Raw genomic sequence first — 12,485 nt, forward strand, 5'->3', positions numbered from 1 at the left:
CGCGAGACCTCGCCAATTTTTGTAATATTTGCCTTCGTGAATAGTTGCCTATTTAGAATTGAATTTCGTTGGCTTCCACCTACTATGTCTAGTGCCATGTGAAAACACCAGATAGTTGCAGAGGAAGAGTCTAGGCTTCCTTTCAGGCCCACAGGAAGCGTCTGTAGCAAAAGGAAGCGAGAAAGAAATGTGTTCGTAAAATTAAACAACAATTTAATCGAAACGTTTGGAAAATTTTGAAAGTTAAAAAGATAGATAATTCTGTCTTGATTGTAGAATTGTCCAGATTTAATTCTGTATTACGTTTACTCGGAATGGCCGTGTGCTTGAGACTAAAGTACAAATTAATAATTGGAGTATCATTATGAGTCACACACATTTAAAACTAATGACTTTTGTTCCAGCTGGCTCATAAAATACCTCATTAACTCAAAGATGATCATTAAGATGGACATAAAAAAGGTCTGAGTGGATTGATGCTACTATCTTATTTATCAATTATTCATAGCTATAAATTTCTTCTATTTTTTATCCACTTCAATGCATCATGGAGCGCTAAATGGCATTCATTTGCTCTTGTTTATCTTCTTCCCTTCAACAACTTTCCAACCCTGTCCTCATGTAATCAGACCACAGGTTTTCCGTTATAAAAGAAACATATCACAATGAGTTCCGAATATTCATTACCTAATAGAGCCTGCATGGGATTACGTATGCCGTATGTTTAATTTAAAGTAAGATTCATTATGGAGTACTGATTTAAGGGATGAAAATAAGTTCATCAGTTTCTTTCTTTCAGATATATTTATAGGATCTCCATCGCTGAACATGCATGGAATAAGTGGTGTGATTTAGGCTACGGATTTTATAAACTCACCTAATGTCTGAATCTTGAGTTATAAATAAAAGGTTTTGTATAAATACAATTTTATAAGGTATGAGTATCCCTTCAATTATTCTCTGTGTATGCATTAACTATATTGTCTCTGTTCTCAACCAGATCAACTCTATTCTGTATCAAATATCTAAATCAAGTATGATTGAATTTTTGGTAGGTACTTAAAACTTTGAATCGAACTTGTGGAAACCGTGATCTAAATATTTTTGTTGTCACTTTAAAGAAGTTTGTCTGCATTAAGCGTATTTTGCGATAATAGGCGTACAAAAAAGTAAGAGACTTCTCATTAGTTAGTATTCGCACCGAATGCCAATTTGAATGATGGGGATATGAATCACGTTGTCTTACTACTAATTGGGATGTCACTCTCTCTGAAAATTTAGAATACTCTCATTTCTAAGGAGAACGTAATCGTAAAGAAACCTTACAAAACTTTTAAAATGCCTCATATGCATGACGTACATCACCAGTTTCGAAATAAGAGCTTTTGAACATTAATGGTCTCGCCTCGTCACTACTTCACTCGCCTCAAGGTCATCGCGTCGCATGATAGCTGTCTAAAAATTTTTTGCGGTAAAATAGATTCAGCGCTGAGTTCTGCCCAAAATCCATGCAGTAGACTTGAAGCGCTTTCCCGACATAGTGACATACCTTTAATCGTGTCAAGGCATTCGTAAGGGCCATAGGGGTCCGAAATAAATAAATATTCCATTATTTTCTATTTACCGTCTCGCTCAAGTCAACGAGAAAACTCATTTTCCCAGTCCTCGGTTGGGATGTACAAGAAATGATCTCCAAGTAGTAAAATTTCACTTCTCTAACAACGGCCTTCAACACTCGTTACTCCTCCATAGCTGGAAAACGACTGGGCACTCCTCCGAATGAAATAGTCATTTTTGTTTCCCCATCTGTAATTTCAGATGCGGCTGGTGCGACATCTCCGCACACAATTGGTCGAAGCGTTTTTGTTTTTTCCTCAACCCCTCACACGATTGCTCGATCCCCCAGCCAAGAATTGCGAACGGTGAAGGGAATAGAAGGGCGGCAAAGGGGAAGAGTCCGGACGCTGGGCCATGTAGGGCTAAGGGGATTACGTTAAGGGGCGATGCGGGTGTGGAGACTCGGATGAAACCCCTCGTCGCCGTCCTCGTCTTCCGTGATGGGGGAGGATCGACGTCGAGGAGGAAGGAACCGAGCGAAGGTGTACGGCGGCGTTAGCAGCGGCCCTCTCGGTATATGCGAGGCAAAACAGCCCCCGGGGATAAGGGACAGGTTGTGAAATGAGGGTGGATACGACGATGGAACGGATGGACGAAGGCCCTCCGGAGGCAGGGATTGGCCCATTAGCAGTTCATTAAGTGCAGAGCTCATCACCATGGGCAAGCAAACCTGGGATGGGTTTTGCATCAACCCTCCGATTCATCCTGTCCCCTACCTTTCTCGCCGTTACCACATTTGCTCCTTGTTTCAGTGTTTCGGCTTGATTCTTGTGTTTGCTCATCATTTTCCCCTGTATTTCATCCCCCTAGCATACCTACTTCCGTCCATTAAAGCGAGATGTACAAACTTGTGCAATTTATGTCCGACGTAACCATAAAATAATTTGTCTCGCGTTCCCATAATGCTGTATTATAAACCAAACGGCAAACTGTAAAAGAAAAATAATTATGGACATGTAAGGCTTAAAAAGTAATACATTTTTGATAAATATCATCATTATCATGAGTGATTACTTAATTAAAATTGAATACTGACTTACTGGTTATTAAAAAAATTAGCCTAAGAATGGCACTCACAACAGAACAACCCTGCATATTGCTCTAAGTATTTTCATGAAGTAATAATTAACGTCAACATTTCTAGTATTTTTATTTAGATTTTCTAATTTTGTAAGGCCTCTTCTGACAAAGGTTCAAGTCTCTTCATAAACGCAATGCCCAGTGTAAAATACATCTCATAAATGAACTATTACGGCTCAAAGTGTCCAATTAGCTTGCCTATTTCTACCTTTAGTGGATTCCATAAGCATCTCTTTCCCACCATCCTCCAATGGCTTCTTCATTGGTCATTCAACCTCACCGTTTTATCTTCATAATACATCGGTATCATAATAGTTTCATCAGCTTTCATCTTCTCTTCTTCGCCGCACATGCAGCGCCCCCTTAAAAAATTTAACTACGTTTAGACGATTCTGTGAATCCCTTCTATTGATGTTGTCTATGATAAATTTATAACCTGAAAGCAACCAATGCTATTGAGATAAGTTTTGGACTCAATCTCGATCATCGGTAGCTGCCAAAAGGATCCTTTCTTTTGGCTGTGCATGATGCGTTTTTAATTTTTGTTTTATGCATGTTTAGTGTTGTGCGTGTGTTCACCCATGATGGATATGTATTTTTTTCCAGGGAATATTTGTCAGGAAAACAGTTGACTTGGGGAAGATTGTAAGAATAAAAACATTTTTAAAGAAGCAGAATTGTTTTTCTTTTTACAGATTGTACATGTGTGTACCATCTTTAGCCGAGAGTAATATAAAGTCGCCCGTTGAATTCTTGCCTAGGTCTCTGGGGACCGTGGCAGCACGAAAAATAAATCGTGGATACCGGAATTTAGAGTTATTGACTGTTCCTGCATACAGATTTATTAGATTACTTCTTCATGCTTCGACGAAAAAAGGAAAGTGTATACTTATAACATGTGCATTTTTCAATTTCAATCAGCATTGGAAGAATGTCAAATATCCACCAAACAAGAAAAAGCCGATCTCAAGCTATAACCCTATGTGTCGACAAAAGTGTATGAGTTCCATACGACTAATATTTACTAGAAACAGTAGAGCGGAAGCACCTGGATAAAATTTGATATGATGCTGAATTCATGGCTGAGATTTTTTAATAAAAATGAACACTATCCCAGGGTAAAACAGCGAAATTCCAATCTTAATAAAAAATTAAATGAGCAAAATTCTAGTTGCTAATCTAAAAGAAGGCCCAGTAGAGTGAAGCAAGCAAACACAAAAGACTACGGTGATGAGAAAATGGAGGACTCCATCCAATTAGGAGAACGAGGGAGTAATGAAACTTTTTAAAATGGGAAGAAATACTGTTATTTTTACAGATTGAAATGCAATCCCCGGGAAGGCCAAGAATGGAGAGGATACGGGAAAATGGCACGAAAGACGCGCAACACTATTATAATTTGGCTTTAAATTAAAATAGTGTGAAAAAAACACAGTGCTTGAAAACGATATACAAAAATATACCAGTAAATGCATATGAATCGAATACGGTGCCAATGTAATTAAATTCTTGGGAATCCGAGATTCCAAAATGAAGGGAAGACTGCAAAAGCTAACCCCGTCCAGGTTACTACAATGACCTCAATTTAGTGCCAAATGGCGAAACTTCAGGTTAAATTCAAGGACTTTAGGGAATTTGATATTATCTTTACTTAAAAGAGTCCCGGCGACGTATTTTCATTGCAAACAATTCTAGTTTCTTGCTAGCAGATATTTTTATCTATTGCTCATTGTATTGGTAATTCATTTCAATATACTTTTCGAATGCCTATGGATCTCTATTTTTCTATTATATTTCCTCAAACTTTTACATTTAGTGGAGCCATCCTGCAACTCTAGACTTGCATTGTTTCCGCCATATTGTGATTTTTGGTCCCTGAAGTTTCAACCAATTTGGCAATAAATCAGCAACTGATTTAAAAAACTTGGATTAGATAACAACTTTATTTAGTGAATGAAGTATTTTGAGCCATTGAAGAGCACAAGAACAAGAATTCGTCATTTTATTGAGATATTATTAAGAATTTTCCGGTAAACGCTTATATTTTCCTCTAAACATAAACTTTATCTTTGCCTGATTTTTCCTGGTTCAAATCTCTTCCCTAATAAGTCGTCTGCGTTTTAACGTTCCTTTATTTTTTAAATTCACTTAATTGGATTTTATATTTCCATTCTACATCCTTTTTTCCTTTTCTTTCTATTTTCTATTATTATTAAAAATCAATTTCATTGCTCACTAAAATTTTTATTCGCTCATAAATATCACTCCACCAATCAAATTTCTCTGATCAAGCATTTATCTTGTTTAAAAGTTCTTTTCACTCTTAGTTTTCCTGTCCATTAATCGTTCGTCTGTGCTAGTGATTGAACAGTCTTATATTTACATTTCTATTGTTCATAACTACCTTTATTCTGAGACTTATTTCTTTCCTTCTTTAACCTATTCAGCGAGCAAATTTTTCTCTTTGAAACGCCTTTTTTTAAGCACTGCCTTTTGTTAAAGGATACAGTAACTTCTATGGAAAAACCGTTCACCTTTTTTTCGTACGTTTCCCACATTCTTTTTCCATTCGATCCTTTGTTTGGAGAGTAGGAAAAGGAGAGCTCGAAAGGAAGAGAGGCATGCATTTGTAGTTAGTTAAAAGGCGTATTAACATGGAGCGTGTAAGTAAGTGTTGCGCGCATCACGGCTAGTAATTAAGTCGTAAGAAAAAATATTTTAATGGAAAAAAATAAAAATCGCCGCTCGAAAATAAAAATGAAGAGAAAACAAAAGATTGGGTTAGAGGAAAAGTTTTATATTGGACAACGACCAGACGATATGAGATCGGGAAATATAAAATAATTCCCCTCATAAATGAGCAGCGTTAGGGTCGAGAACAAAGCTAATTATTCACAACTGTTAACCCTCCCACAAATGAGTTTAATTTTATTGCAAATCCTTTTGGGAATTTTTTTCAAGTTCAATTGAGGCTTAACAGATCTTGAACAAACATTTGTGCTATAAGAATAATTTGAACGCATTTTACGAGGGTAATCCGGAAAGTAGTACCCGTTCGTGCCGCATGAAGTGCTGACGACGCGAGTAGCCGCTGGACGAGGTCAGATAGCTTCAGTGGCTTGTCTGCCTTCTCTGAGCCAAGTTGCGTGACGCTAGCATTGCCTGTGTTGTTTCTGTGATTGTTTACAATGTTTAAAAAAATTGAGAACGCCGCCAGTTGTGAAGTGAGGGCAGTGATTAAATTCCTCAATGCAAGAAACGTTCGCCCATGTGATATTCATCGCCAATTAAAGGAGGTGTATGGAGACAATGTAATGGACGAGTCGTCTGTTCGGCGGTGGTGTCGCAACTTCAACATGGGGAGGGGGAACACACACGACGATGAGCGTTCGGAGAGACCGTCTGTCATTACAGACCAACTGGTGAGCTCAGTTGACGAATTCGTGAGGAACGATCGGCGCGTCACAATTGATGACATCTGTGAGCATTTTCCCAATGTTTCTCGAACAATTGTTCATGAAATTGTTAAACACCATCTGCATTATGCAAAAATTTGTGCAAGATGGGTCCCTCGCGTATCTCAATGAGCTGGCGGCGAAGGACTATGCAGCAGGAATACAGAAACTTGTCACACGTTATGACAAATGCCTTAATTTGCTTGGAGATTATGTTGAGAAGTAGTTTAAAGTATTCTCTTTCAAATAAAATTTTTTATGTTTGTTAATATTTACTTTTGTGTCTTTATTTCACGAACGGGTACTACTTTCCGGATGACCCTCGTACTTTCAACAACTCCATTTCAGTAAATCAAGCAGCATGACCTTAGTTGCCGGTAGAGTTCAAATTAATTCAACGTACCTAAAATATTATCTTAAATAAACCGCTCCTTTTGCCCCTTTCGCCGAATCATTCCTCCCGACAAGCCTCATCCGATACAATACGCCCCCCTACGTCCTTAGCGTAGACGAAGAGCCGACATATTTTCCAGTACTCCGCCTTGCGCTACCCTTATCCCTTCTTCCTCCTTCCCCCATTAGCAATGGACTCGCGTCCCAAAAGGCCATCTTGACTCGGCGGCATTGGCCCTCGAAGCCACGTTTCGAGCTGATAACGAGCCTCGAAATCAGGGAAGTGTCAATAGCGGATGGTGGTGTGCAGAGAGAGGGAGAGGGTCAAAGGGAGAGTGGAGGGGACTCGTGTCACTTCGCAGATGCCACGGCAATGATCGATGGCCATGGCTCCCAGGGCCGGAAGCGGCAGCGGCGGCCCCCGCGATGATGGCGAATTGTCCGGACGGTCTCGGGAGGATGGGGTCGAGAAGAGGGGGGTAAGGTGGATCGGGGGCGAGGGGAACAATGGGATAAGTCCGTCCCCACCCCAAGCGCCTCACCCTCTTCCGATTCACCCACTCTCCTCAAACCCTTCGACCAAATCTGATTCGGTGCAGTGAATTTTTGAGGACGCTATAGTTTGCCACGATAGAGAGATCTTCATGGCCAACGCTCTCTTAGCAACAGACAACAGTAAGATCGGAAAAGTAGCGGCAGAAAAACCTTGCTCAAAACGTACCAGTTGTATTAGTAATTGGATTTGAAGGTACTCGACGAGTGAAGGACGTATTTAATTTCAATTTAATCCCGTGAAAGTCCTTCAGAAGGCTACGCTTTAAATTTCATGCCAAGGGCGGGTTATCGAACCACTGACGTGCGGGTTATTCGTCAGACGCCTCACTCACCGACTGGATCAGTAGTTTGCAGGAAACCGTCTGTGTAAGGACTTTGTGCTAATGAGCCACCCGTCTATTCTGCTATATGTGGTTGTGTCCTATTATGTGGCTGTGAGTGAACTATCTGATATAATAGCGAATTAAAACAATTCAATTGACTGTCAATATCCACACCGAGGTACGGGTAGTGATTAAGTTAGTGTGTCTTAATATGAATATCATGAATGAATGTAGTGTCAATCCATAATCGTAATTTATTGAATAATAGCTAATGGCGAGATAGTTCCTTATGCATGATCAATTTTCGTTACAAACAGGTCGCAATTCTCGGACTTGGAAACCGCAAACAATTCTCACTAATTCAATACACAAATTCGTAGGAAATGAAACATTCTGTTATTCCGTAAAATATTTTGTGGGATAGTATTGTTTCCTACGTATTACGCATCATGAAGAAGTTCCACCAACTTACGCCATACACCATTGTAATGCACTATTATTAAACCTATATTCAGCATTTCATTCTCTATTGGTTAATATTTGAAGTTTAAAGTTCGATTTCATGTGAGAAAATGTATTTAATAAAATTTACATTTTCTTCAATCACCCTTATAGACTTTGGTATCCGTAAATTTTAGAACTACGGAGCAGAAATAGGAGTGTATAATTTTCAAGCAATAAAATACTTAATGCGACAAGGATAAGGGGTCGGGGGAATGAATGATTTTCTTGGTATCCTATTTGTCTAATATTAAAATTCAAAATGAAAGAAAACCTTGCATTGGTCAGAAATTAGTTCATATAAAGTGTAATCTTTGGTCAAGAGGTACACAAAGTGCATTCCAAATAGACAATAAGTATAAGAAAGGGTCTTCTGTCATATTGAAAGCATTTAATCAACACATTCCGCAATGGTTTTCGTTATTCTAGTCAAAATATTTACATGCATTTTGTATTTTATTAATATCTCATACTGGTTTTATATTTATTTTGTCGACCCTGATTGAAGAAACATATCAACCACTAGGATTTTAAATGTAAATTTTGGCTCCCTCCCTAATCGGGATAATCCTGTCATTAACGGGTCTGCTAATTGACTCAAGGCTCCATTTTGTCACCGCTGGATGATAGGTATCTTGTTAACTTTCATACTTAAGGCCCTGAGAAATTTGATGCTTAACAAAAGTCTCTTGGGATAATTACCAAAGGACGACGGAATCAGCAGAAGCGCCCAATGAGCAATGATAATCCATTCTGCAAATTTTATCTAGCGCATGATGGTTTAATTCAAATGCTGCATGCTGAAATACCTTCGGGATACGGAGCAAGCAAGCCATCTCTCAGCCTGACGGGCCATGAAAAGTTTTCTTCGCTTTCAAAGAGGGAAAAATATTTCGGCCGTTGTCGACTTCAAAGGAATGGGCTATGGGAGTTTCCCCAGATGCGCAGACATACGAACCGTTCACTCGACGCCGTTGTTCATTCGCAGTCGTGTTTTCCATTATGACCGGCTGGAGTGAAAGGATGATTAACGGGCCCGATACCCTCCATGCCGTTGTCCCCCGATCCCTTTCCGATAGCCACTCTCGCATTTCTCCGTCGGCAGCGGAATATATGCGGGCCGATGGGAAGGAAGGCTGGCGAAGAGGGGTGGTTGCGGGAGAGACGTCCGGGGGTGCACGAGGCCTCCTCGGCCCGAAACAGTTTTCGATATCGCCCGGCAAACGAGGTATTAAATCACTCAATCACATCCTGGGCTGTTCGCGCGTTGCGGATCCGCTCAGATTTAGCGTCCGACGAGGAGCTCTTATCAATCCGGCCATCATCTCTCCCGTCTCACTTCCCCTTCCCACCCAAATTTCATTATTCCAGTCCCTTCGCACTTCGTCCCTTCCGTTCATGCTTTTGGACGAAGCTTTCTCTCCTTTTCTCCTCGGGAGTGAGAGAAGATTTGACTTTTCCTTGCCCTTTCTTCGGTTCACATATTAGGTCAATATATATCCGTAAATATGGTGCATCTAGAATGTCTTCTATTCGCTCATGAAATATTTATTTGGTAGTTGTGTCCATCCAAAAACCTACCATAACCGGTAGATTACCTTGTAATAATTATATATATATATATATATATATATATATATATATATATATATATATATATGTGTGTGTGTGTGTGTGTGTGTGTGTGTGTATATATGTATATGTATAGACACACACATTCAAACACGAAATCCCGCCAAACGGCGAACAAATACTGATTCGTATAGAAATAGATATAAAGAACGGGATAGGAACACATATAAAAGGAAGAACACAGTAGAGGTGGGGAAGGGGGAATCAGGCAAATCACAAGTGTAAAAATATTTCTTACACCGGGACTTAAACTCTGGATCTTTCCACTTGCCGGACGGATGCTCTTTACTACTTGAGCTATCCAGGAAACGTAATTTACACTTAGATCTGCGATGCTTTAAGCAACCAAGTGCCCCGATTCTTTGGCCAAGAGATGGCGTTAGGGAGCTGTTCCACCCAACAAGGGAGAAATAGACAACACACAAGAGGAAAGGATATTAGGTTAGCAATCATACAACATTATAAAGGATAATAACAGTATATATATATATATATATATATATATATATATATATATATACTGTCCGGAGCGGTGGATGGGGGTCTGCCTGGCAGGGTAAGGTGGAGGGGGCTCTTAGCAACAGACCAACACCAACCTCAGTCGCCTGCGGGCTGTCGTTGAGTGAGGACACCGTTTTTAGGGAAGCAAGTTTTTTGTCCGCGTCGAAAAACAAAATGAATCTGAATTTAGAGCGACGTTATTCCGTGAAGTTTTGTGCGAAACTCGGGGAGACGGCAACTGAGACCCTCGATATGATCAAGCAGGCTTATGGGGACACTGCCTTAAGCCGTTCCACAGTATTTGAGTGGCACAAGTTGTTTAAAGAGGGTAGGGAGCTCGTTGAAGACGACCATCGCTCCGGACGGCCGTCGACGGCAAGAACCGACACGAATGTGGACAGAGTGAGGACACTGCTGAACACAGACCGACGCTTGACCAATGAAGAAATTGTAGACCAGTTGGGTATGTCTGCATCCAACGTCCAACGCATTATTTCACAGGATTTGGCCATGCGCAAGGTGTGCGCCAAGATGGTGCCGAAAATTGAGTGTCGACCGCACGTCGTCAGACAGCTCCTGGCCAAATACGGCTTTGCCACGTTGCCGCACCCGCCCTATTCTCCCGATCTGGCACCACCGGACTTCTTCTTCTTCCCCCTGATGAAAAGACAGCTCAAGGGACGACGTTTTGATTCGATAAAGGCCGTTCAAGAGGCTTCGACGAGGGTCATCAACGGCTTCCCCAAAGAAAATTTCCAGCAGGCGTACGGGGAATGGGAGCAACGTTATACTAAGTAAGTAGCAGCTCAAGGAGCGTACTTTGAAGATTATTAAGTCGATGTAAGTATATCGTCAATAAAATTCTTGTAAAAAAATCAGTCCTACCACTCTTGGGTGCGACCCTGTATTTATTAATCGTGCTTGGTGTTGTTAACTTTACTCTTCGTTATGAAGGAAATAAATTAGGCATTTAGTAACTTTCACGTAGTATTTAATTTCTCAGCCTCAAGTAATGCTTAGTAATGTTCAGGTACAGTTGACTTGTCCAGGTTTAGCTCACGTTACATACGAGTAGACACACAAACGACCATATTTCACGCCCTCAGTTCCAACAGTGCATAAAAATTCAGCTTATTCTTGCCTTTTTCTCAACTTAAGGACAAAAGTCTTCCGAACTCAATTCTTGGAAATGTAGCCTACAATATATATCAAAAAGTGCTTTCCATTTTCTACATAGTGTGCCACTGACATTGTAAACGGGATAATGTAATTCTCATATTTGAAAATCTACTTTAAAATTAGATGATTTGTGCAAGACAACAGTGGGCATACCCGACGTGAAAACCAGTTGGGTACCGCCGCAATGGGAAAATATCATAAAAATTGTATAAAATTGAAATAAAATCTTTATTTTATTTGTGTTCTCAATAATTGAGCCCATTCCTAAAGATTGAAGTTAGCTACGTTGGTTCACATTTAATTTTTAAATAACAACAAGGTAACTATTTCCTTAGTGGGAAATGGGCAAGATAATATCGAGTTGTTTACTTTTTTCCTGCTTTTATCCATAATTGTACTTATCTTGAGGATGCATTAAAACAATATATTGCATAAATGTTTCAAACACCCTCATTCATAATTTGAGCTACAATTGACTTTTATATTAAGTTAGCGTGAACTTCGGAAAAAATTGTGAATGAAAAGCATTCCATTATCTGCTTCCTTTGATATTTCATTAGGAAAACCTTTATTTTATAAATTGTCACATTTTTATTATGGATGATGATTCATGTACGTGTATCCCGTGTACAAATAAATAAATTACGCACTGAGATACCAAGAGATGAGACCGTTCTCAAACATGTACATGAAGGGTCTGTCCCAAAAGGAGTAGGACTGAGCCGATTAAAAAATATATATTGCCAGAATTGATACAATCACTCAAGAGTCTTCATTGTTGCACCATCCATCTAAGCCATCGAGGAATCGCCGCGGAAACCTGGGCAGTTTTATATTTAAAAATTTTTAAATTCCTTAGCATTTAGAGGAATGTTCCAAAATTTTATTTACTACCAAATTTATTTAAAAATCAACATTCGGATAGCATATATCGAAGCTTTTCAGATAACATATGGAGAGTTAAAGCAAAAACGTTTTATCAATATCAGGTCAAATAGGGAAGGTAAAGTTGAGTCCCACAGCGACGACTACTATTAATATTATACCTAACACTTTGATTGATAACTGGTGATTTAGTAATTAAATATATATATAATTACTTAATAATTATATATATAATAACTAATGTATATAATATAAATAATGAGTAGAAAGAGAGATATCAGTATTGGACTCATAATTATTCGCGTCTACCTCCGAAAATCATTACTACTCCACAGCACATACTTTTCGAATTACGTTTTTACGT

The sequence above is a fragment of the Hetaerina americana genome, unplaced genomic scaffold (genome assembly GCF_022747635.1).
Source record: "Hetaerina americana unplaced genomic scaffold, ioHetAmer1.1.p SCAF_79, whole genome shotgun sequence".
Taxonomy (NCBI): domain Eukaryota; kingdom Metazoa; phylum Arthropoda; class Insecta; order Odonata; family Calopterygidae; genus Hetaerina; species Hetaerina americana.